At 46.4% G+C, this 25113-nt stretch overlaps 1 protein-coding gene and 1 long non-coding RNA gene across 5 annotated transcripts in view; one reads left to right on the forward strand and one right to left on the reverse strand.

The window, feature by feature from the left end:
- The window catches only part of Arhgap26 (Rho GTPase activating protein 26), a 729500-nt gene that overhangs the window by 266535 nt on the left and 437852 nt on the right, over positions 1-25113 (forward strand). The window lies entirely within an intron of this gene.
- Positions 5497-12686, reverse strand: LOC128112760 (uncharacterized). The gene is made up of 2 exons (XR_008219149.1): positions 11610-12686; positions 5497-6982 (listed from the first exon to the last, which is right to left on the reverse strand). It is a non-coding gene; the product is annotated as an uncharacterized LOC128112760 (long non-coding RNA).

Consider the following 25113-nt stretch of genomic DNA (forward strand, 5'->3'; position numbering starts at 1 on the left):
GCCTTGCCTATTCATTTCTTTTTAAATATTAGAGGTTATTTGTAACGAGAGCCTCAGTGGTCTCTCTCTCTATATATATATCAATTTATTAAGGGGTTCTATGGGGAAAACAGACTCACTGATACAAAGTAAAGTGAAATTGTTGCCTGGTCTCCCAGGGAAAGATGGAGAAAGCTCCAGGCCAGGTTGCCAAACCATTCTCGCAAGGAAGCCTTCTATGTCTAAGAGAAAGCTCGTGACCCCCCACCCCTTCCCTTTTAAGAGGTCACGTAGGCAGGCAAGAAGGACCACCTCTATCAGGGCAGATAGTCCAAGGTCATGGGTGGAGCGAATTCCCAGTATACTTTCCCTTTTGTCTAAATAAGGTTCTAAACCTAACACAAAACTATATACAATAAGAACAATTATCAAGTATTGTCTAGGAGAAAGAAAGGGTAATAACATAAACAAAAAATGGAACTACAATCAACAAGAACAGTGTCAAGTAAGACATACTACATGTCCAGATCATAGGTAAATGACAAATTACAGAGATTACTTCAAAAGCTGTCCCATCCTGAAGAATTTAAATCTAGTACCTAATACTGCTCTTAGCTAAGATACGAAATGATCTTAACTGTAACTATCTAGTCTTCAACCCCATCAAAGACCTGAGAAGCAAAATAAAATTACCTGAGTAAACAGGAAATGCAGGCAAGCAACTTCTGAAAAAATGCAAGAAAAGACAGAGAGAGCTGGCTACCTGGACAGTCACCCAGTGTTTCTCTGCAACATTGGGCATCCACTTTTAGCTATAATAGAACACAGGTAATGCCACAAAGCCACGTGGCAAAACATAGATGAATAGAAATGGGTTGAATTAAGTTGTAAGAGCTAGTTAACGATAAGCCTGAGCTATAGGCCAAACAGTTTGTAAGTAATATTAAGCCTCTATGTGATTATTATAATAATGGCAGCTGTGGGACTGGGCAGGACCAAGAATCTTCTGGCTACAGTCATTTTCACTGGGTGTAGACTTCGAGGTTGACAGCTAGTTTCTTTTGTCCCCTGAGTTGTTTAGGTTTCATTCATTTCCACTTTTCCTTGTTTCTGTCTGTTAAAGCGGTGGTGGCTATCTGTGACTTCTTTTCAATTTATGTTTCCTTTTATCTATTTTACTGTAATGGACTTGAATGTGGCTTTAAAAAAAAAAAATGTGCCCTGCCTCTGGCTCTCTGGGCTTTTAGAATGTGTCACTTGATGCCTTAAGTCACTGTTGGCAGGGTCTCAACCATTTTCTTTTCAACTGTTGCTGCTCCCCTCTTCTCTCTTACTTCCTTCGGAAATCTCAACTTTCATCTTTCACACGTCTTATTTGCTCGGTAGCAGTTTCCCATCATGTTGTTACTCTGTGTCTATCCTGATGTTTTCTTTGGACCTACACCTCCCTCCCTCCAGCTGTGGCTTGCCTGTCAAGCTCCTACATCCAACCACTTCGTTTTGTTGTTGTTGTTTGTTGTTTTTGAGAGAGGGTCTCTTTATGTAGCCCTTGTTGGCACGGAACTTGCTGTGTAGACCAGGCCGACCTCACCATCACAAAGACCCATCTACCTCTGCCACCACACCCAGCTAAAGGTTTGTAGTGTTTGGCTAGTTTATCAAATTATCATCTTTTTATAGGTTTTCAGTTCTCTGTTTCTTATCATGTATTTTATCTCATTTAGTACACATAATATGAAATTCTTTACATTTACTTATTTTATGAGTATTTATGTGTATGCATGGGCACATGCTAAGCACACATGGAAGTTAGAGGACAACTTTTGGGAGTCAGTTATCTCCTTACGCCACGTGGGTCCCAAGTTATCATGGCTTGGTGGGAAGCATCCTTACCCATTGAGCCGTGTCACTAACCCAACCATAGTTATTCTCAAGTCTTTTCTGCTAACTCCAAATTACTGTAGTTCTCTGGGACTTCTTTTTTATTATAGTTGTTTCTGCTGAATCACTTCCATATTGTCTTATTTCCATGTGTCCTTGGTTATTTTTATGTATGCTGAGGTTGTATGTGAAAATTGTTAGTAGAAGTAATGAGAGGCTTATTTGGATGTTATGGGATGTTATTATATTTCTCTGGAGAGTATTTACATTGCTTCTGCAAGGCACCTGGGAGCCATAGCAGTCTGGGATCACCTCATTCTAATTTGATGAATTAAGTTAATTGAATGTTGGCTGAGGCTTTGCAAAACCCCATCTGCTTCCAATCCATCCAGTCCTAAGGTTCCATCCTATGGGGGTCCTGGCCCAAGACTGGAGGTTACAGGCACTCGCTCATTTGGTAGGCACCGTATTCCAGCTTTTCTCCGCGGAGGCATGCTGAGCTGTTGAGCTGCCGTCTGATTTCTCATTTCCTGAGTTGTCTTTTCCAGAAGGAGTAGATGTCCCATCTACCGAACTGGCTGCCCTGAGTGCCATCATCCCCCAGATCCTTTTCTGGTGGCTCTTCATAACCTCTGATGCTTTCAGGAAGATTTCGTTCTCAGTTGTTCTGCTTTTCTTGTTGCTGCCAGCCAGAAGGAACACAGGTCTGACGTCTTTAGTCTGCCCTGACCAGATGGTGGGTGATGTCAATCCAGATGCAGCCAGGTGTGCGTGCCACTGCACGTGTGGGGGTCATAGATGCTGGGTTAGGTGTTGACCTGGTGGGCAGGAGGACCTGGTGCCGCCGGTTGTCAGTACAAGAAACAGAAAAGGAAGCATGGGCTTTTAAAACACAACATCTCAATTTTCAATACTGGCGCAAACAAACAAACAAAACAAAACCCTCTCCGGGCAGGTGTGATGAGCCAGCACTTGCCAGATTGAAGCAGGATAGTGGAGTCAAGGCCAACCTGGGCTATACAGTGAGACCCTCTCTCAAACCAACGACTAAACAACAACATCAGAATGACTATTACTTAGTCAAAAGAAACCGGAAAAACACTTGGGGGTCCATCCCCGGTCCAAGACACCAGTTTAAAAATATACAAAGCACAGGCTGAGGTTCAGGGAGAAATGGGGGTAAGGGGGACTCCTTCCTATTCAGTTCCAGCCTCCCGGTAGTCGGGGATGACTTGAGTAAACACCAGCCCCTCCCCATGCAAAGCATAGTTTTTAAGTTAATTTATATCTTTACTGAAATCTCTTTAAAATACCAAAGGGCCGGGGGGGGGGGTGGGGGGGGGGGTGGATTCCATTCATAACACCAATGGCATTTCTGAAAAATCCTCTTTGCCCGTCTCTTTCGCAAACCCTCCTAATGACAGTCTGCTATCTACCCCGCCTCCTGAGTCTGTCTCCGGAATTCCCACCACCCCGTAATTGAGCACCCCCTGGCTTTGTCTCCTTTCTCCTCCCTCTGGCCTTCTGACCTCGTCTGCTTCCTTCAGAAGAGAGCGCTCCTTAGGTGGCCCTGCCAAGCCATCCCACCCACGGAGTGGCATCTTTCAAAACTCCCTTCCCGAGTTTCTATATTCTGCAGAAATGTACCAGAATTTAGCTGGCAGAGACTAAGCCCTCCCTCACAGGAAGTGGGGGTGAGGACACTGTTGTAAATATTCTCGAATGCCTGCTTTTTCCTGTCCCACAGCTGTGGCATCTGGGGTGATGCCGCGCCTGATACCATTTCAAAGGAGGGAAGAGCCCATTTCTAGGAAGTTTTGGCACCAAAGTTGAGTCCTTAGTGGCTACCATTTCCCTGTGACTCCTAGTGATAGGTCAAGGTCACCTCCAAAATCATCACACACCCTCCCTCCCGCAGCCAGGCAAAACTGGGAGGGCAGGGTGACTCCAAGAGACATCAAACTCAGATTTTCCCTGATTTGTCTAATAATAGAAAGTTGGCAAAGCATGTCACAGCATACAAAGTATTTGATAAAAGTAACGTCTGTTTGGCTTGGGAGTAAAGCGGGAGGAACATGGAAATGTAATTTATTCCTGCCTTGTGTGTTCTCATCCTAGAAGACCCATTCTGTCTCTCTCCTTAATTAGAGATGTTTCAAATGTTGCCCTCTGTGGTCACAATGGCTTCTTCTCCCAAGGACTGTTGGAGGAGGCTGCCAGGCAAGGCAGGCATAGACTAGGCGCTGGCTCTTCACTACACCCCCTTCGCTCCCTGCCACCCCCAGGGCACAGTGTCAGGACTTCTTGTGCCAGCGAATGAGCTAGTGGAGATCTGGGAGATGCTATTCCCAACAGGAACAGGACGTGGTACTGTCTCATGGGGAGGGGCAGTTGGCCAATGGCTGGGTGTTCCCCTTTTCCTCCCACTGGGTGCACCTGTGTGTCTTAGAGTCCTTGAAATTAGAAGGTTAGATTGTACAGCCTGTAGTCCTTCAGGGGGACCCTGAATCTTTAAAGCCCCACTCTCAGTGGGGCCCCTTCAATTGTGCACACTAGAATGAGGCTGAAGGATCTGGGGGAACCTCATTGGTAGATGGATGGATTTGGTTATGGTGAAATAGCCATAACAAAGTCTACAGTTTAACTGTTTTTAAATGTGCATTCACGTAATTATGCAGCCATCATCATCCTCCATCTCTACAAGTCTTTCTTCGTTGCTGACTGAAACTCCCTACCTGCCGACAGTAACTGCTCAATCCACCTAACCCCTTAGCCCCAGGCAGCCACCATTCCCCTTTGATCCCTCTGGGTAGTTAGGAAAGTGGAACCAAGTAGTATTTATCCTTCTGTGTCTGGCTTATTCCTTTTAACATGATGTCCTCAAGGTTCACCCATATGGAAGCATGTGGCAGAATTTCTTTCCTTTTTTTTTTTCAATTTTCTTTTCTTTCTTTTCTTTTCTTTTTTTTTTTTCTGAGACAAGGTTTCTCTGTGTAGCTTTGCGCCTTTCCTGGAACTCGCTTTGGAGACCAGGCTGGCCTCGAACTCACAGAGATCCGACTGTCTCTGCCTCCCGAGTGCTGGGATTAAAGGCGTGCACCACCACCACCTGGCAAACTTCCTTCCTTCTTAAGGCTGAGTCATACTCCACTGTATGCAACACTAGGTCTTATTTATACTCCACTGTATACAACACTAGCTCTTATTTAGCCAGTCATCCAGCAATGGGTGCTTGGGTTGCTTTTATCTGTTGACTGTGATGAATAATTATGACAAGTAATAATAATATAATTATTCATTATTCATAATTATTCATTATGATTTGTTAGTGTTATAACAGTAACAAATTATAGCAAATGCACATGCTTCTACCCTTCACCTCCCTTCCCCTCATCTCCTCTCCTTTCTTCTCCCTCTCTTCTCTGCCAGTCGTTTTTTGGGCAATCTTAGGCAAGCTTCTTAAGCTTGGGGTCTTTAAGCTGGACTCTAGCAGAGCAATTTCTGCACATCTCCCCGGATGGGCCTATGAGAGGACATAATGTATGTCCAGTGCTGAGCACAACGCACAGCTCACGGGGAACATCTTGTACAGGTTAGCGCTCATTCCTACTTCTTAAGTTGATCTTAGAATCCATCTTGATTTTTAAATTACATTTATTTAATTTGGGGGGTGGGGTGGGGCTTGTACAACCCACAGCATATGTGTAGAGGTCAGAGGACAACTTGTGGGAGTCAGTTCTCTCCTTCCACTACGTGGGTCCCAGGGATTGAACTCAGGTTGTCAAGCTTGGTGGCAAGGGCTTTTACCCACTGAACCACCTCACAAGCCTTGTCTTGATTTTAACACCTATAAAATTTGAATGAAGAAACATGGTAAGTCTTAAAGCCTTCTCGTTTGGACAAAGATTCCAAAGCCATGGTATCATCAGTAGGCCACCTATTTGACCCAGCACACATCAAATGGGGCCCTAGCCCCTCCTCTGCACCTGGACTGGATCTTTGCCAATGATGATCACCTCCAGTTCCCTGGTTTGTTTGATACAGTTTGAAGGTTGGCTTACCTTGTTAAGGATAAAGGCAAAAATACCTTAAAGAGCAGGTTCGTTTTTCAGGTGGACCACTAGGGGGCACCCTCAACACAGCCATGAGCATCTGTGCCACAAAAGGGCTCTGAAGTTGAAAGCTGAGTGACCCACTTGAATAGTGAAGGGAGCGTGGAGACGGCCAGCCACCTTTCTTTCCGAAGACCCTCAAAGTGATAGAATTTGGGGGTTTAAGTAGACCTCACCCTTGCAAGCTAGAGACAGGTTTCTCAAAGTGGGGTTCCAAGACCAGCAGTGTGAGCACCCAGCCACCACCGGTAAGAAGCTTAGTGAATCCAATTCTAGACCTAGTGGTTCTCTGTGGGATCTGTAGTTCTGGGTCCAGTGATCTCTGGTCCTGTTGTTTATTGTTTGGGTTTTGTTACTGTTTTGGAGACAGGGTCTCCATACATAGTTCAAATTGTCCTTGAACTTACGATCCTCTGACTCAGCTTTCTAACAGAATTTATAGGTGTGTTTCATTCACCATGACCCCACCCTGACCCCTGGACACATACCATTTTGTTTATTTGAGACAGAGTGTCATTGTGTAGTCCAAGCTTGTCTGGAGCTTGCAGTGATGCCCCTGCCTCTGCCTCTCAAGTGTTGAGCTCACAAGCTTATGTCACCAGTTTCAGCTAAAATAACAATAAAAAATTAAAAAAAAAGATCTTGCTACATAACCCAGGCTGGCCTTGAACTCACAAATATCCTCCTCCCTCAGCCTCTGGAGTGTTGGGATTACAGGAGTGAGCCCCACATCTGCCATCTGTTTTCATGGCTGCTCCCCATCCCCCACGAGGGTAAAGTAGGCTCACGGTCTAGAACCACTGCTCCCAACTTGAGGACACCCTCCTGCGTATTCATTGGTGATGAAACCGTGCTGGTATTTGATCTGTTCACACTTCTGCCAGGAGGTGAAATGGAAGAGCCCTCGTCCTCCATGCCAACATCTCAGAGTCCTTTATCTGAGGATACCCGAGGGTGCTGAAGCCAGTCATTCTGCTGTGTCGTCTCAGGGCTCTCTGCCGGACCAGGGGCTGAGGGAAAAACACAAAGCATGCAGGGGTCATTTTCATGGCTTCCAAAGCACCTATTGGGAAGACCAGAGGGGCGGGGAACAGGGCGGTGAGCAGGTGTCACCAGGAGCCAGGGCATAGGAAGGGTAGAACCTGCTTGAGAGTGCCAATGGAGAGGAGGAAGTAGGGAGAGTGCTAAGGGTGCTGGGAAGTAAGGGACCAATATCTGAGCATGTAGCTAGGCTACAGAGAAGGCCCCGAAGAAGAGTGTTTGCTAACAGTGAGCTGAATAAATGTGCTGGAGAAGAAGGCACATTTCAGCTGAGCCTAGTACTCAAAGGCAAGACTGCTTGCTGTCTGGCAGGCTGCTCTGACTCGTGTTAGTTGTGGGATATGCCACAGGCAAGTGTGACCACAGATCCTGCACTTGAATGGGCCATAATTTGCCTGTGGGCTTGTCCGCATGCCGTCTAATCTAGAGCTCGCTCCTGCGGCTTCCATCACTGCTCCTGGTGCAGACAGCTCCTCTGGCAGAGTGCGCTCTCCTAGGCAGCTGCAGAGTGTGGCACCTGGCAAGGAGGAGCCCATCTGGTGACAGGATGTTGCTGCACAGGATGCATGCCCACCACAGTGGCTCCTGGATGACTCGAATATTCAGCTGCCGCCAATGCCTTGGTTCTTCCGGACTAACTCAGAGCAGATCGACCCCCAGCTTCGGGGAAGAGTAGCTGGGGGGCGGGGGAGGGTAGCTGGGAGGGGCTCCAGCTGGCCACTTTCACCTGGGGTTCTTCCCTGAGTGGAGGAAAGAAGAGGAGAGTTCTGCAAAGTGATGAGGAATGCACTTTCCATTGCTGTGGGCCTTTCTTTTCTTTCTTTCTTTCTTTCTTTCTTTTCTTTCTTTCTTTCTTTCTTTCTTTCTTTCTTTCTTTCTTTCTTTCTTTCTTCTCTCTCTCTCTCTCTCTCTCTCTCTCTCTCTCTCTCTCCCTTCCTTCCTTCCTTCTCTCTTTTTAATTAAATCTATTCATTTATTTTACACCTCAACCGCAGTTTCCCCTCCCTCCTCTCCTCCCATTCCCTCCCCCACCTCCTTTCTGTCCCTCTCTCAAATCCACTCCTCTGTTTCTTTTCATAACGGGCAGGCCTCTTATGGATGTCAACAAAGCATGGCATATCAAGTTGAGGTAGGACTAAGCTCCTCCCCTCGTATTAAGGCTTGGTAAGTCAATCCAGTATAAGGAACAGGTTCCTAAAAGCCAGCCAAAGATTAGGGACAGCACATGCTCCCACTGCTAGGAGTCCCACCAGTAGACTAAGCTACACAACTGTCACGCATACATGAGGGTCTGGGCTGGTCTTATGCAGGCTTCCTAGCTGTTGGTTCAGACTCTGTGAGCTCCTGTGAGACCAGGTTGTTTCTGTGAGTTCCCTTGTGATGTCCTTGACCCCCCCACCCCCGCTCCCTGGCTTGTACAATTCTTCCTCCCTCTCTTCAACAGGATTCTCCAAGCTTGGTCCAGCGCTTGCTGTGGGTCTCTGCATCTGTTTCCATCAGTTACTGGATGAAGGCTCTCTGATGACACTTGGGGTAGTCACCGATCTGATTGGAGGAGATGGCCAGTTTAGGCATCCTCTCCAGTATTGCTATGAGTCTTAGCAGGGGGTCGTCCTTGTAGATTTGTGAGATTTTCCCCTTGCACCAGGTTTCTACCTGACCCCCAAATGCCCCCAATATCAAGACTCTCCCCCTTCATCCACCCCCAAGCCGATTCCTCATGTTCCCATTCCACTCACCCCAGTCTACCAAGGAGATCTCTTCTATTTCCCCTTCCCAGGGAAATCCATGCATTCCCCTTTGGGCCCTCCTTGTTACCTAGCCTTTCTGGGGCTGTGGATTGTAACATGTTTATCCTTTACTTTATAGCTAACATCTACTTATGAGTGAGTACATACCATGTTTGTCTTTCTGGGTCTGGGTTACCTCACTTGGGATGATTTTTTTTTTTAGTGCTATCCATTTGTCCTCAAATTTCCTGATGTCATTGTTTTTAACAGCTGAATAATATTCCATTGTGTAAATGTACTGCATTTTCTTTATCCACCCTTCAGTTGAGGGGCATCTAGGTTGTTTCCAGGTTCTGGCTATTTCAAATAACCCTTCTGTGAACAGAGTTGAGCAAGTGTTCTTGTGGAATGGTTGAGCATCCTTTGGGTATATGCCCAAGAGTGGTTGATTTGGGGTGGTGGTGGTCTTGTGGTAGATTGATTCCCAATTTTCTAAGAAACTGCCATATTGATTTCCAAAGTGGCTGTACAAGTTTGCACTCCAACCAGCAGTGGAGGAGTGTTCCCCTTGCTCACATCTTCTCCAGCATGGGATCTCATGAAACTGAAAAGCTTCTGTAAGGCAAAGGACCCTGTCAATAGGACAAAACGGGAGCCTACAAACTGGGAAAATATCTTCACTAGCCCCACATCTGACAGAGGGCTCTATCCAAAATATCTAAAGAACTCAAGAAACTTGATACCAAAAAAGCCCAAATAATTCAATTAAAAATGTATCTAAACAGAGAATTCTCAACAGAAGAATCTCAAATGACTGAGATACACTTAAAGAATTGTTCAACATCCTTAGCCATCAGGGAAATGCAATTCAAAATGACTCAGAGATTCCATCTTATCCCTGTCAGAATGGTTAAGATAAAAAAAAAAATACTAATGGCAGCTGTGGGCCTTTCTTAGAGCTGGGCCACCATGAGGTATTTTGTTTTGTGGAAGTGTTTGTGTATGTTGGGTATTCATGTATATATTCACATGTGAGTGAGTATACATGTGTATAGAGGCTAGGCTGGAGATTGAGGTCGTGTCTTCCTGAATCACTCTCCACTTTGTTTACTGATCCTGGAGCTCATCAGTTCAGCTCGGTAATGTACAGTGAGCGCATTATCCACCTAGCCTCTTCCTGCGCCCTATACAAGGAGGGTCCCCCCAAGGTTTCTGTGTTAGGTACGTGTATGGATGTTCAGGTGGTGGTAAGAGCCCAAGAAGGAGACATCAACATCAAAAGTTGAGCTGGATGTTTTTTCTGAACAAAGTAATTTCTGTAGCAGTAGAGTTCAGTTATCTATGTGCCAGAGTTCTCTGTGAAATATAGCATACTCAGGGCTGTGCATTCTGGATCGGTAAGCATGGGTCGAGACCCAAACTCCTGTCCTGGGGCACCTCAATTTACAATAGGGCACAGCCTCAGAATCCCATTGTAAGTTAAAGATTATTAGTCAAAAAATGTGTTTTTACACCTAAGCTACTGAGCACCCTAGCATGGCAACACATTGCAGGTCATGGTGTTTGTTGACCTCAAGTGGCTGGCTGAGAGCCGTGGCTCACTTCTGCTGTGCAAGAGTAACACACTGTGAGCCAGGCATGGTGGTGTGCGCCTTTAATCCCAGCACTGGAGAGGCAGAGGCTGGGGGATCTCTGTGAGTTCAATCAAGGCCAGCCTGGTCTACAAAGTGAGTTCTAGGACAGCCAGGGCTGTTACACAGAGAAGCCATGTCTTGGGGTGGGGTGGGGCGGGCTGGGGTGAGTAACACATTACGTCTTACTACCCAGGAGAAGATTATAATTTGAAGCTTGATTACATCTTGCTTTCACTCCATCCCACAGAGTCCGGGACCATCAGTATTGTTAGCCAGGTCTATAGACTAATTTCACACAGTGTCATCTTTGCCTGCCTCTATCCAGGCACCCACGGTAGTTGTTAAAGATGCAGGGTCCTTGTGCTGCTTACCCAGGCCCACTAAACAAACAGCTCTAGAGGGTGGGCAGCCTTATTTAATTCATTCATTCATTCTTTTCTTTTCTTTTCTTTTCTTTTCCTTTCTTCTTTCTTTCTTTCTTTCTTTCTTTCTTTCTTTCTTTCTTTCTTTCTTTCCTTCCTTCCTTCCTTCCTTCCTTCCTTCCTTCCTTCCTTCCTTCCTTCTTTCTTTCTTTCTTTCTGTCTGTCTTTCTTTTTGAAACAATGGTCTCTATCCCAGAGTAGCTTCACATTTGATATGTAGCTGAGGATGACCTTGAATTTCTGGTCCTATCCTACTTCTGATCTAGCCTCTCAAGTGTTGGGATCATAGGTGTGCATGTCATGCTTACAGCTTCCTGCATGCTTCTCTCACCCCCACAGCAGCCAGAGAGCAAACAGCCATAGAAGGACAGAATGCCCAGACATGCTTTTTAGCATTGCTTCATAGCATTTCAAAACTTGTGATAGACAACAGAAATGGAGAAAAGGAATAGAAACGAATAAGACGTGAAGGATGTGAAACCAAGCCGCATGTGAAACCAACCAGGCTCCACCCTGCAGCCCCAGCAGCTTCCTTTTTAACAGGTAACCTTCAGCAGAGGTGCAGTGTGGGAACCGCTACTTAGCTGATCCTGACACACTGTGACGTGGAGAGAGCTGAGGCTCGAAGCTCAGATTTCTCCCTTGCAGACCCTTGATCTTTTTTCCAGACTCAACCAGTCTTCAGGAGCCAAGCTAAGTGCCGGCCAACATAAGACAAAGAAGCAGCAGAAGGTAGGAAAGTGATGTCATCTGAGGCCATCTTGAGTCAGAGGCCAAGAAAGTGTGATGGAAAAACACAGGATTCCTCACCTGGATGCTCACCCGGCCTTGAGGCTGAACTGAGTTCGTGAAAAGACTAGCCAAGTTCTTCGTGGAGAGGCTGCTTGGAGTTAGAGACCTCCTCCTGGCCTCGAGAAGCGACTCCAGCCTCTGTTCCTCAGCCAGCTTGACTTCACACTCCCCTTGGCAGTCTGGAGCACTGCCTGTGGGCACAGGAAGCTGTAGTCCCGGAGTACCCCGGCTTCAGCCTCCAGGTTCTGACCTCTGAGGGAGCAGAGGGATACATTACTAATGTCTGTGAGGTGGCTCAGTGTGGCTTTGCTTCCAGCCCTCTGGAACCTTCCACGTGGAGAAAAGAGCAGTGCTGTTCTCTAGGGACCCAGCCTGTGGGACAATGCCGGCCCTGTTCCTGCACTTGCTGGCACCCGGGCAGTTAACCCAGAAACCTTCCTCGTGCCCTTCAGGGCAGGCAAATTTTAAAGCACTCTCTTCAACTTTGGCCCACCAGATTACAGGCTAAGGAGACACAGCTGCTTCCTCACTGTTTTTTCCATGACTTTTCTGTGACCGTGAGGTCCTCCTCTGCAGCTAATGATCCCTGGGACAATTTGTAGAGCTTCAGAATTCCCCCAGGGACTCCTGACACAAGAGAAATCTGTGTCCACTTAACAAGATGGGCTAGGGATTTGTACGGTGTCTTTCTCTCGCCCTGGCAGCCAGAGAGCAAAGAGCCATAGAAGACCAGAAAACCTCCACATGCTTTCCACATTGTTCAATAACATTTAAGAACAGTAAGATAGCTAGCAGAAATGTAAACCATCCCAGGAAAAGGAATAGAAACAAAGCGGACAATGGAGGAAGTGAAACCAGCTGATCTGGGCATAAATTCCCTGGCATGTCTACCAAAGACGGCACATAAATTTGGTCCTGAGATTATTTTTTTTTTTCAAGAAAAGAAGCACCCAGTCTTAAAGACAGCCCAGATGAAACTCAGTTTCTTTACCTTTTCCTTTATTAATGAAAGGTCAGCTTTATTGAACTTCAACCAAAGGCCAGGCACTGCCCTAGGTGTGAGGAGGTAGCCAAGAGGATGCCAAGTTCCTGTCTTCATGGGACAGACTTTCAAGCAGGGGGTGGGGACAGATGTGAGTGGGGTATGAGTGGGGTAGGTAAGGAGGTGGGGGTGGGAGTGGGAGTGTGGGGGTCATAGGGTATGAAGCATGAGGGGAGATGGGGATGGAAACAGCATATATACAAGCAACGAAATCCATAACAACTCTATGTGTGAGATGAGAAGTATTAAAAACACAAGGATGAAACAGCATTCCCCAGCATAGAAAATGGCCCTTATCATTTTAAATAGAGTCACTGGGGGAAGTCCCCTTGGGGAGTGACAACATTTGAACACCAAGCTGCAGGGTGAGGAAGTGAGCCACCGGATGTGTGGGAGAGAAGTGTTTCAGTATGGGGACAAAGCCATACGGCATACCAGGAGTCCTATCTGGAACTTCCACAGGGCCAGAGTGGCCCCAGCAGAGGGAAGTTGGCTGGGAGGAAGGGGCCGAGAAGCCTGGATGTCCCCCCCTGGAGTTGTGCAACATACAGCACAGGTGGAGGTGAGACCACAGTAGAGTCCCAGCACTTGGGAGATGAGGCAGGAAGATCAGGAGTTCAAGGCCAGCTTTTGATACTTAGGGAATTAGAGGAAAGGCTGGGGTGGGTGTGGGTAGGAGTGTTGGTTTGCTTAGATTGCCACAATGAAATAGCACAAACTGGGTGGCTGGTACAGCAGTGGATAGCCTCACAGTTTGGAGGCTAGAATGTCCAGTGGATGTGTTCTCGGGTTTGTTGCTGTTTTTCTGGTGGTGCTGGAGGAGGAACCTGGGGTTGTGAGCTTGCTAGGCAAGCGCTCTACCATTGAGCTACACTCCAATCCCTTCTTGTTTTTCCTTTATATTTATTGATTTGTGTGTGTGTGTGTGTGTGTGTGTGTGTGTGTGTGTGTGTGTGTGTATGTACTTGTGCTTATGAAGGCCAGAGAACAACTTGGTTCTCTCCTTCCACCATGTGGGGACCAGGAATCCAACTCAGGTCATCAGGTTTGGCATCAAGTACCTTTACTCCCTGAGCTATCCCTAGCCCGGTCCTTGATTTTTAATGACAGTCTTTTTTTCCATGTCTTTCCATAGTCTTTCTCCATGTGCACATCCCCTGTGTTTTCCTTGTATCTCTTGGTATCTCCTAAAGGCCAGTCAGATAGCTGTAGTGGCCACCCTGATGGCCTCTAAAGTCACATTCAGGCATAGTCAGAGGCACTGCAGATTAGAACTTCAATGCATTAAGTTCTGGGGAATTAGAGTCTGACCCATAAGAAGACAATGGTAGGGGTTAGGGAGATGGCTCAGTGGATGAAGAATTTGCTGTACAGTGTGAGGACTGGAGTTCAGATTCCCAGTACCCACATAAATGCCAGGCAGACATATTAGCCAGCCTGTCATCCAGTGTACAATGTTCTTAAGGTCCACTCACGAACATCAAGAATCCATCCCTTTTTATGGGGAATAATACTCTACTGTGTTTAGTTCATCTGTTTATTACTCCATGGACCTTCAAGTCATTTCCAATTAAAGCTCTTGGGAATGTTTACATACAAGTTGCTGTGTGAATCTGTGTGTTTTGTTCTCTTGGGTGTACTTAGGAGAGGAAGGTTGGGTCATAGCACACTTTGATAATTTCAGGAAGAGCCAAAGTACTTTTTAAACAGCTAAACCATTCACAGTCTCGTCAGCAATAGCTGAGCACTCTGGTTTCTTCTGGTGATCAACAGGCGTTACTACACATCCCAGCTAGTGAATGGGAAGTAGAAATCTTATTGTGGTTTTGGTTTGCTTTTCCCCAGTGAGCAAGGATTTTGAACATTTTTCATTTTTCTTGAAGGTCACTTGTATATCTACTTTAGAGGAAATAGCTATTTAAATTACTTGCCTGTTTGTCTCATTTGGGTTGTGTGTCTGTCTAGTATTGAGAAGAAAGGTTTCCTTGAATACTCTGGATGGAAGTCCTTAGCTGATACTGGAATCCCAAACATTTCTTCCTATACTGTGGCTTGTCTTTTCTTTCCCGATTGTATCCTTTGAAGCACAGATCTTATAATATTGATGACCTGTCATATAAATTTGAGTCTTCAGCATCTCCACAAAAAAGTCCTAGAAGTCCATAATACTCTTTAACTAGCAGTCTCGTTAAAGAAGAATTGAAGTATTCAAGGGCTGAGCCCAAGATTGCTCACTGTTCAGACGTCTAGATATGGGGAGATGGCAGCAAAGGAGACTGGGAGGGCTCCACGCTCTTTTCCTCTGCTCTCTTTTGGGGTGCTCATCTCTTTCCAGTGTACCTATAGGAAAGTCACAGTCCCTGTTTGTTTAGAAGCACATTTCTGACTGTTTCACTTCTCTCCTTCAAGCCATATAAGCTCCAGGGTCCTTGTTCATCCCAATATGGAAGGCTGACCTGTTGAGTCAGACCCCTGGGAAGCAGATGCCAAGAAGGCATTAGAGGTGCCAGAGATTTGTTGGCTATGACTTCTGGGAAAGATGGAGCGGTCAAGAGGCAGGAGTTAGTTAAGGAGAACCTTTAGTTCATGGAAGGGAAAAGAAGGAAAGAGGACTTCAGGACGAGTCGAAGACTGCAATGCCGTTCTGAGAACCTACTGGTGTTTCCAGCCGGGGCCTGCCCCGAGAGAGGTCCATACTGGCTAGAAAATGACCTGGCTTTCTAATTTCTAACATCATCAGTCTTTGGCTAGGAGACCTTTGGGGAGCGAGTGGTCTTAGCATGAACACTGAGGTTGAGTGTGAATAAAGAGGTTGAAGACTGTCGGTAAATTGTAGTCCTCACAGCAGGCTGTCTCTTGAAGGGACAATGAGTGATGGATCCTCATGCCTTCAACCATCCAACTTCATGCTCACAACTGTACTCCTTCATACATATTCAACTTCTCTATAGCTGTGTTGGTTTCTGTTGCTGGGGTGAACATTAGAAGGCAATCAGAACTGATTACAAGCTGGGGAGATAGCCCAACCTGTAAAGTGCTTGGCATGCAATCAGAGAACCCCAGTTGGATCCCTAGCACCCACATAGAAAATGGTGGCCTAGATTTCAGTGAGAGATCCAGTCTGAGAAACAGTACCCAAGGTGTGTCTCTGGTTTTCCCATGTTTACACACCACACACACACACACACACACACACACACACACACACACACACACGGGACCAATTATGTCTGTTAGGGCAGCAATAGAGATTAATTAATTCTTACCATCTCCCTCTTCTCTATCCGCTTACAATTCCTTTCACTTTCAGTTATCATTTCTGCAGAACTTTGTGGTTTGTCTGGTGATGATAAAGCCTCACCCTTCTCAAATATGGTTACAATAGCTGTAGAAAACAGACAATCAGTCCTGTGGTGCATGCATAGGAATAATGGTAAATGGGGCCACTCCTGAGTCTACTCCTGGTTCTCTGATAGTGTGTTCATCTACTGAGGATTCAGTGACATACTGAGATCTTTTATTTAATGCCTGTAATGCATGACACCCATCCTTCAGCTGTGCCTATAGAAGCCTCCGAGACTCACTAATGTGGATGCTTTTGTATGATGAATCTAATGGATCACATGTCAGTGGCCTGTGAAAGCACTGGTGGTTTGAGTAAGAATGGCCTTCATGGGTCATATATTTGAATGCTTAGCCACCAGGAAGTGGCACTATTTGAAAGGATTAGAAAGGTTAGTAGGTGTGGCCTTAATGGAGTAGGTATAGCCTTGTTGGGGGAAGTGTGAGACTAGGGTGGGCTTTGGGATTTCAAAAGCCCATGCCAGGCCTAGGCACTCTCTCTGCCTACAGATTAGGATGTGGCTCTCAGCTACTGCTCCAGCACCTGCCTGCATGTTGCTGTGCTCCCTGCCATGATGATAGCAGAATTAGCTTCTGAAATTGTAAGCAAGCCTCCAATTAAATTCTTTCTTTCATAAGAGTTGCCTTGGTCATGGTGTCTCTTCCCAGCAGTAGTACACTGACTAGGACGACAGCTGTGTACGTAAGATGCACGTGAGAGAATCTATGGACTAGTTGTTCTCTAAGCTTCTGGATAGTGGTGCTGATGAGGAACCTCTCATCAGGAAAGGCAGGTCCCATACTCTGAATAACTATTACCTTTCTCCACAAGAATGAAGGCATGACCTTAGTTAGCATTACTATTGCTGTGATGAAACCCCATGACCAAACGCAACTTGGGGAAGAAAGGAATTATTTCACTCACAGCTCCACACAAAATTCATCATTAAAAGCAATGAGGGCAGGAACTCAAGCATGGCAGGAACCTAGAGGCAGAAGCTAATGCAGAGGCCATGGAGGGGTGCTGCTTACTGGCTTGCTCCCTGTAACTTGCTCAGCCTGCTTTCTTAAAGAACCCAGGTTGACCAGCCCTGGGGTGGCACCACCCACAATGGGCTGGGCCCTTCCTCATTGATCACTAATTAAGAAAATGCCTTACAGCTGGATCTTATGGAGGACTTTTCTCAGTTGGGGCTCCCTCTTCTCTGATGACTCTAGCTTGTGTCAAGTTGACTTAAAACTAGCCAGCATAACCTTCTAAGACAGAAAGTGTCACCAAGTAGCCTTGAGGAATAATGCCATGTCAGGGGCTGTGTGAGCTTGCTGGGCTATGGTAATGAAGTACCAGACCTACTCAACAGAAACTAGCTAGCTCCTGTTTCTTCAGGCTAGAAGCCCAAGACCAAAAGTGTCAGCAGTATTGGTTTCCGCTGAGGGCCTTGAAGGGAGAGCTAGTGAAGGCTTCTTTCATCGGTTTGGAGAGGATGTCTTCTTCCTGTGTTACATTGTTTTCCCTCTAGTTATGTTTGTACCCAAATCTCTTCTGCTAAAGATGCCAGTCACACTGGATTAGAGCCTAGCCTAATGACTTCACTTCAACATTGGTGGGTAGGTAGGAGGACACATTTTCTATCATCACATGAGCTTGGGGTTGGCTGTTGTTACATCCCAGTTGAGCATGTAGCGAGGTCAGTCATGGTATGGTAAGTGGGGACCATGTTGCCGGTATCTTCAATGGGTCCCCTTCTCTGTTACCTATCATGCACCTGGCTCATCTGTCTGAGGCATTTTGTCTGCTTGGTTGTTCTATGCCTCTTCCATGGAGGGTGCTTCCTGGTGGGCATCAAAATGTGATGCAAACATTTTCATTTTGTGCCTACTCTCACCTGTCCATCCACATGTCTGGGCCCCAGATCTTCCAGGCTCCTAATCTGATAAGCCAGATGTGTTCCTCTACTCCGATGTCTCTATGTTCCCACCTCTGGACACAAAATAGATGTGCACATGCATCACTGTCAGTTCCACCCACAGGGTAGAATTCTGTCTCCATCGACTGTCTTACAAGACCACTCCTGAATGTAGAAGCAATGCACTGCTGTGTCATATTGCCTGGCACCCAGCCACCAAACCAGTCCATCATTATCCACACTAGGATCTCTTCTTCCTTTAGCCTGTCCTAGGGACCCCAATGTCATATAGGTACCTGCTGGGGAGGGATGCTTGTGCCACTGTGACAGGGGACCTGAGGGTCTTGGGTGTCTGTTGATGAAAGTTGATTCCATACAATAGAGCACTCTCAGCTTGTCCTCCTTTGTGACTTGGTAGATTTGCAGATCCCAGCTTCGTAACAGGTAGTGTCAGACAGATGATCAGTGTGTTTTCCCATAGCCAAGTGAACTATGTCTACCAGGGTCTTCTGCCCATTAGGAGTGGCTTTTCTTACAGCGTATGCTTGTCTGCCACGAGCAACATGATCCTGGTTTGAAATCCCAGGGCTGCACAATGATTCATCCACTGGGACCTGCAGTGATATCTTTTCCATTAGAGGAGGCATTCTGTCACATTCATGACAAGTGACAGCCCTTGCATCTTTATAGAATTCCTTCCCCGCTCTGTGAGGTACCCTTGTCTCTCCAAGCTTTCCCACGGTTAGTCACTCCTGGTGCATTCTGTCAGAACAGCGTGATGCCATCAACAAGATGCATCCCTGTGGTTGTTCTGTGGGAGTTCCAAGGAGCACAGTGCTCTTCAGGCTGTCTCACAATGAGAACAGGGGACTTAAAATAGCCTGGTGACAAAAAACAATTTAGTGTTATAAGTTTTATGATAAAGTGAGACAGTACAGATCCTCTCTTCTAAGTAGAATAGGAAAGGATGTATGAGTCAAGCCAATGGCCATACACTTCCTGAGGTAGGGAGGGGGCTTATTAACCAGCTCTAACTGTAGTGTCCCATTCAATGCTACCACTGAGCTCAAGGCCACCCTTTGAAGGAGCTTGTAACTGCAGTCACTATCCAAGCTCCATCTGGTCCACTGGTCCTCAACAAATTCAATGAGGATGTGAGAGGGACTGTCAGCCTTGCATCCCTTAGTCTTTTGGGAGAGGACATATGGCAGTAGCTTAGGCTGGCCTGGAACTCACTGTGTAGCCCATGGCCTTGAAGTTGAGGTTCTTCCTGACTCACACTCCTAACTGTTGAAATTACAAACAAGCCATCATGCTCGGATTGTTGAGAGTTTCATTGTTGGGTTTTGTTTTGTTTCATTATTGTTGTTTTATACAGGGGTCTCACATAGCCCAGCCTGGAATAAAACTCCACATGTAGCTGAAGAAGTAATCGATATTCCAGTCCTCCAGCTTCTGCCTTCTGAGAGATTATAGGCATGCACTGCCGTACCTAGCTGGGATCAAACCCAGGGCTTCGTGCTTTGGAACAATCCTTTTCTATATTATGAATATGTATTATTCTCATTGGTTAATAAAAAGCTGACGCGCTGGTAGCTGGGCAGGAAGTTAGGTGGGAAAGCCAAACTGAGGATGATGGGAAAAAAGAGAGTGAAGTCAGGAGAGATGCCAGACAGCTGCCAAGCAAGCAGGATGTGTAAAAATGAGGTAAATATGACCAATCCCTAAGGGCCTACCCTGGCTCCTGTTCATTCCTACCAGCCAGCTAATTCTTGTAGATAGACCTCACTCTACAGTAGCAGAACCAGCACATGGACGGCTCCAACCCTGGGAGGTAAAGACAGCCTAAGAGCCAGGGAGCCTGTTACTGTGGAGGTGATGCCTCTGCAGCATTATTCAGCCTGGGGAAGTGATATCTGTTCCTAGGAAGAAGAGGGTGAGCTGTCTTCTCTGAGGTGCAGAACCACCTGTGGGGAGCGGGGAGTCATTTCTTCTGAGAAAGCTCACCATGTTCATACAGATGTCTGTATCCTATACTTCAGAGCCCAGGTTTCCCATCCAGGATCCAGGCCAAGCATCTGAGAGTGTTTGGAACTGCAAGGCTAACAGGTCCTGCAGATGTTCCTCAGCCATGTTAGGTCTTCACTAAAATAAGGAAGGGCCTTGTGTAGGCTATGAGCCTTATAGTTAAAGGCACAGTTTTTGCCATTTCCTAGCCCATAACTCCAACAGAGTAATCCTGTTCCACTGGAGACCACAACAGTACTAGGAACCCCAAGCAAGACATTTCCCACCACCTGCTAACACTCCTTAAAGCCTGCCCAGAAGTTCCCAACTCCTGCTCTACCAGAGACCATGCTGGTACTAGGAACCCCAGAGACCAAGCCAGAACCCCGAGACCACACAGGCCACCAAAACCCCAGCAGAGATACTCTACTGAACCTGAGGACTTGCTAGTCACCAGAGCCACAGACCACCCAGGCCAGAAGACCAGAGAGGAAACAGAAACCTAGGGGGAAAAAAAACCATCCGTCCAACAAAGATAAACTCAGAAATTGACACTTAAACCTATACTAACCCCAAACCCAGATGACTAGAGGCCAGCATAAGAACACAATCAACAACAGCCAGGGTAATATGGCACCACCAGAGCCAAGCTGTCCTACTACAGGAAGCCCTGGATATTCCAACACAGCTGAAACACAAGAAAATGACCTTAAATCCAATCTTATGAAGATGATAGAGGCTCTTAAAGAGGAAATGAATAAATCCCTTAAAGAAATCCAGGAAAACACAAACAGGTGAAGGAAATGAGTAAAACTGTTCAAGACCTGAAAATGGAAACGGAAGCAGTAAAGACAACTCAAACCAAGGGAATCCTGGAGATGGAAAATCTAGGCAAGTGAACAGGAACTACAGACACAAGCATCACCAACAGAAAAAGAGATGGAAGAGAGAATCTCAGGCATAGAAAATACAACAGAAGACATTGATACCGTGGTCAAAGTGGAAAATGTTAAATCTAAAAAGTTCTTGACACAAAACATCTAGGAACTTAGGAACACTATGAAAAGACAAAACCCAAGAACAATAGGACTAGAAGAAGGGGAAGATTTCCAGCCCAAAGGCTCAGAAAATATTTTCAAAAAAAATCATAGAAGAAAATCTTCCTAGCCTAAAGAAGGACATGCCTATAAAGATACAAGAAGCTTACAGAACACCAGATAGATTGGACCAGAAAAGAAAGTCCTCTCTGCCACATAATAAGACACTAAACATACAGAACAAAGAAAGAATATTAAAAACTGCAAGGGAAAAGGCCAAGTAACATAAAGGCAGACCTATCAGAATTACACCCAAATTCTCAATGGAGACTTTGAAAGCCAGAAGAACCTGGACAGAAGATGTCTTACAGACTCCAAGAGACCATGGATGCTAGCCCAGACTACTATAGTGGAGAAAAACTTCAATCACCATAGATGGACAAGATGATGAACAAGATATTCCATGACAAAGTCAAATTTAATATCTATCCACAAACCCAGGCCCACAGAAGGTACTAGAAGGAAAATTCTAACCCAAGGAGGTTAACTACCCCCAAGAAAACACAGAAAATAAATAATTTCACACCAGCAAAACCAAAAGAAGAGAAGCTCTCTCTCTCACACATAGGCAGAGCTATAGAGATATGTTGGATGTTCTTGCTTGCTTGGTCTCTCTCTCTCTTACACACACACACACACACACACACACACACACACACACACACACACACACACACACGAGTTGCTCCATCTCTTTTTCAGATGTCTGGCTCATCCCATTAGCAAGGCTGTTCTTTTCTCCCAGAATGCTTCCCTAGGTGGTCACATCACTGAGAAGCAGCAGCAAGCTGCCGCCTTCTGCTAAGACTTTCTGAGATTCCACAATCTACAGAGGAATCCTCTCTGAATCCCTGGTGCCAAAGGAGGCCATTCCCAGCCCCATCTCTCTGCCTATTTTTGCTGAGAGTTCCCTGGCTGGTGTATGTTCTCTGAGAAGAAATTTTCTACAGAAGATGGAGGAAGTAAGACCTAGTGAGAGCTCTTAGCTCTCCAGCTCTAATACCTGTTTCGGGGAGCTGGGAAGGAACTGCTTGGGAAGAGCACCAGTATAGTTACTTCTAAGAAGCCAGGCCAGCAGCAGAGCTTTCAAGCCATAGATTCCTGCCCGAGGGCCTTGCAAGCTCAGCTATTGGCTGTGGCATCTGTAGAGAAGCAAGGCCTGGGCCCAGGCACCACAGGAAGTCCAGGAGGACTGTCAGCTGTCAGTCAACTCACCCCACGCCCCCAGCCTCTCAGTGGTGGAGAGCTGAGCATTGAGAACAAGAAACCAATACCAATGTGTAGCTGAGTTTGAAGATCCCTTTGCCCTGAAAGCCCAGCTAAATACCCCTCTGAGGCCACCTTTCTACTACCTGCACCCATCCTTGGGGCAAGCTTGGTGATCTCTGAAGTAAAAACCAGGGGTGGAGCACATGGCATTATTGAAAGATGATGCAGAGGGTGGGCATAGGCAGCATCTTCTAAGAGTCCCAGTAGGATTTCCTGGTTGGGTGCAGAACACCCGGGACACTGAAGCTCCGTCAACAGCCACCTGGCTTTCTCAGGGAGACCCAGATAGGACACTTGGCACTTCGAGGACTAGCTATGCTCGCTTTCAGCATTTATGGCTTTCATCCCCACCATTGGAACCATCCCCTTGCCTAGAGCCCAATCTCTGCAGCCTGTTTATATTTATTTGCCTTTTGTGTTTATGTGTACACATGTATATGCAAGTGCACCTATGTGTATGTAAGTGTGGAGGTCAGAGGTCAATGTTGGTGTCTTCATCAGTCATTTTCTACCTTATTAACTGAGACAAAGTCTCTTAGTGAACTTGAAACTCTCTGATTCAGCTAGACTGGCCAACTAACAAACCTCAAGGATCTTCACATCTCTACATCTCCAGGGCTGGGATTACAGCTGAGTCACCAGGCCAGGCTTTTTTTTTTTTTTAAAGGTTCCGGGAAATCAAACCTGGGTCCTCGTGCTTGTGAAGCGAGCCGTTTACTGACTGAACCACCTTCCCAGACCTTCGGGATTTTTTCCAGCCCTCTTCTCTCTCTGTCTTCCCCATCTTACCCTCACTTGCCAAGAATGGACTGATTAAATTATAAATACTTCCAAGTAAACTCATTTTCTGAGTCATTTCCTCAAGGTCAGGAGTAAACCTGGGGCACAGGAATTCAGGAGAGATAAATAATAGATAGATAGATAGATAGATAGATAGATAGATAGATAGATAGAAAGAAAGAAGACAGACAGATAGATAGATAAAGAGATCTGGTAGATGAGGGGACCCTTGAAACAAGTGATCAACTGTGAAATGATTGCTGTTCCTTCCGGTAATACCTGGCTTTTGAGTGACAGGCCCTTAGAGATTCCTGTGGTCACATGGGACTTCAGGAGTTGTAAGATGAATGAGGGAAAGAGAGCTTCAGGGGGTCTCTGGAAGACAGGTCCCAAGCGTGAGAGTCCTGTACCCTGGAACTGCGGAAGTACAGAGTTCAGGCTTCCTGTACCCACTGGCACCTGGACAAGGCTTCTGGGTCCCTCAGCTACAGGGTCTCCCTAGTGCATGGGCACTCTGGGAAACCTGGTGGGTAAGGGAGCTTCTGGGAGCCTGATTGAATGTGGCTTGCAGTTGGGTTTTGATTTCTTTTAGCATAGTGAAGTGATGGCTCAGTTCACACACAGCTGAATTAGCAGCTCTAATATGTCTGCTGTTCCAACACCCACTGCAGAAGCTACATACACACTGACTGCGGCTTTCCTCTGACCTTAGGATACCAGACCTAGCCATGGCACTTTCCATGTATTTCCCCCCTGGAACCTCAGAACAATGTCATGTGAGATGGTCTGTCTGCCTGCTTGTCTGTCTATCTGATTTAGAAGGCAAAGTCCCCAAATGCTTGAAAACTAGCTCCAGGTCTCTGTATGCTGAGTAGCAGAGTGTGGGGTTCCTATGGTCTGCACCTCCCAGAGGAGGCTCCACTTTGTAGACTGATCCTCTGGAGACCTACATTTCTGCCCTTACTCTTCCTTCTTGTGAGGTTTGTGAGGGACTCATAGCCAAAGGCCAACCCTCAGACTGACTCTCTCGGCACCAGATTGCCCTGCAGTGTGATAGGAGCCAGGGCTGCCTGCCTCTCTGTGGAAGAGAGCAAGCACAGTGGCCTGTATCTGGGGGGTGGAGGGTGGGGAAGGTGTACAGTCCTGTGGCTACAGGTAAGGGAAGTGAGTGAAAAAGAGAAATAAAAAGGAAATGACATGGCTGTTCCTAGGTATGGCGGAGGAGAAAGTGTATTATAGACATGTGGGAGAGCATAGCCAGAGGCAGAGACATCTGGGAGAGTCCAGAGTGAACATGACCCTGAGCTGGGTCATGTAAGAAGAGGGAGGGAAGGGAGAGGAGAGAGAGGGAAGAGAGGAACCAGGAGCAGTAGCCAGGAGGCCCAAAAGAGGGTAGAGGAAAGGACCAGGTAACCAAAATGGTTGGATTATATAGGGAAGGACAGCTGTGGGGAGGGAAGCCTTGCCCCTGGACTGGAGAAATAAGTTTAGGGTCAGGGCAGGGTATGCCAGCCAGGAGGACCCTGTAACAGGTAGAAAACTGAGGGATCCTGGGAGAACCTGGCGATCAGGTCAGCTTTGATATGTTAAGTAGGCACCTCAGCCATTTGTCCCTGGTTTGAAACCTAGCAGGAAGGAAGGATTGCCTCCCTACAGTTTGTTCTAGGATAGTTTTTACCCCTACAAGATTACATCATGCCCTCTGCTCTCCCCAGAACATTCTACATTGCAGAAGTTCTCGACCTGTGGGTTGCAACCCCTTTGGGGGATCGCATAATAGACATCCTGCATATCAGATATTTACATTACAATTCATAGCAGTACCAAAATTATGGTTATAAAGTAGCAACGAAAAAATTTTATGGTTGGTGGTCACCACAACGTGAATGAATTGTACGCAAGGGTTGCAGCGATAGGAAGGTTGAGAAGCAGTGAGCTGGAAGCTCCCAAGGGGACTGCTTTTCTTGACCCCTGATTGCCTGACATGAAGGTTGTTTTCTTGCGTCAGTGACTCAAAGCTCTCTTTAAAATGCCTATGGACAGTTGGCAAAGCCCCCAGGTGAGGCTCCGAGGGATGC

The sequence above is a fragment of the Peromyscus californicus genome, unplaced genomic scaffold, assembly GCF_007827085.1.
Source record: "Peromyscus californicus insignis strain IS unplaced genomic scaffold, ASM782708v3 Scaffold_17__1_contigs__length_78620276, whole genome shotgun sequence".
NCBI classification, from domain to species: Eukaryota; Metazoa; Chordata; class Mammalia; order Rodentia; family Cricetidae; genus Peromyscus; species Peromyscus californicus.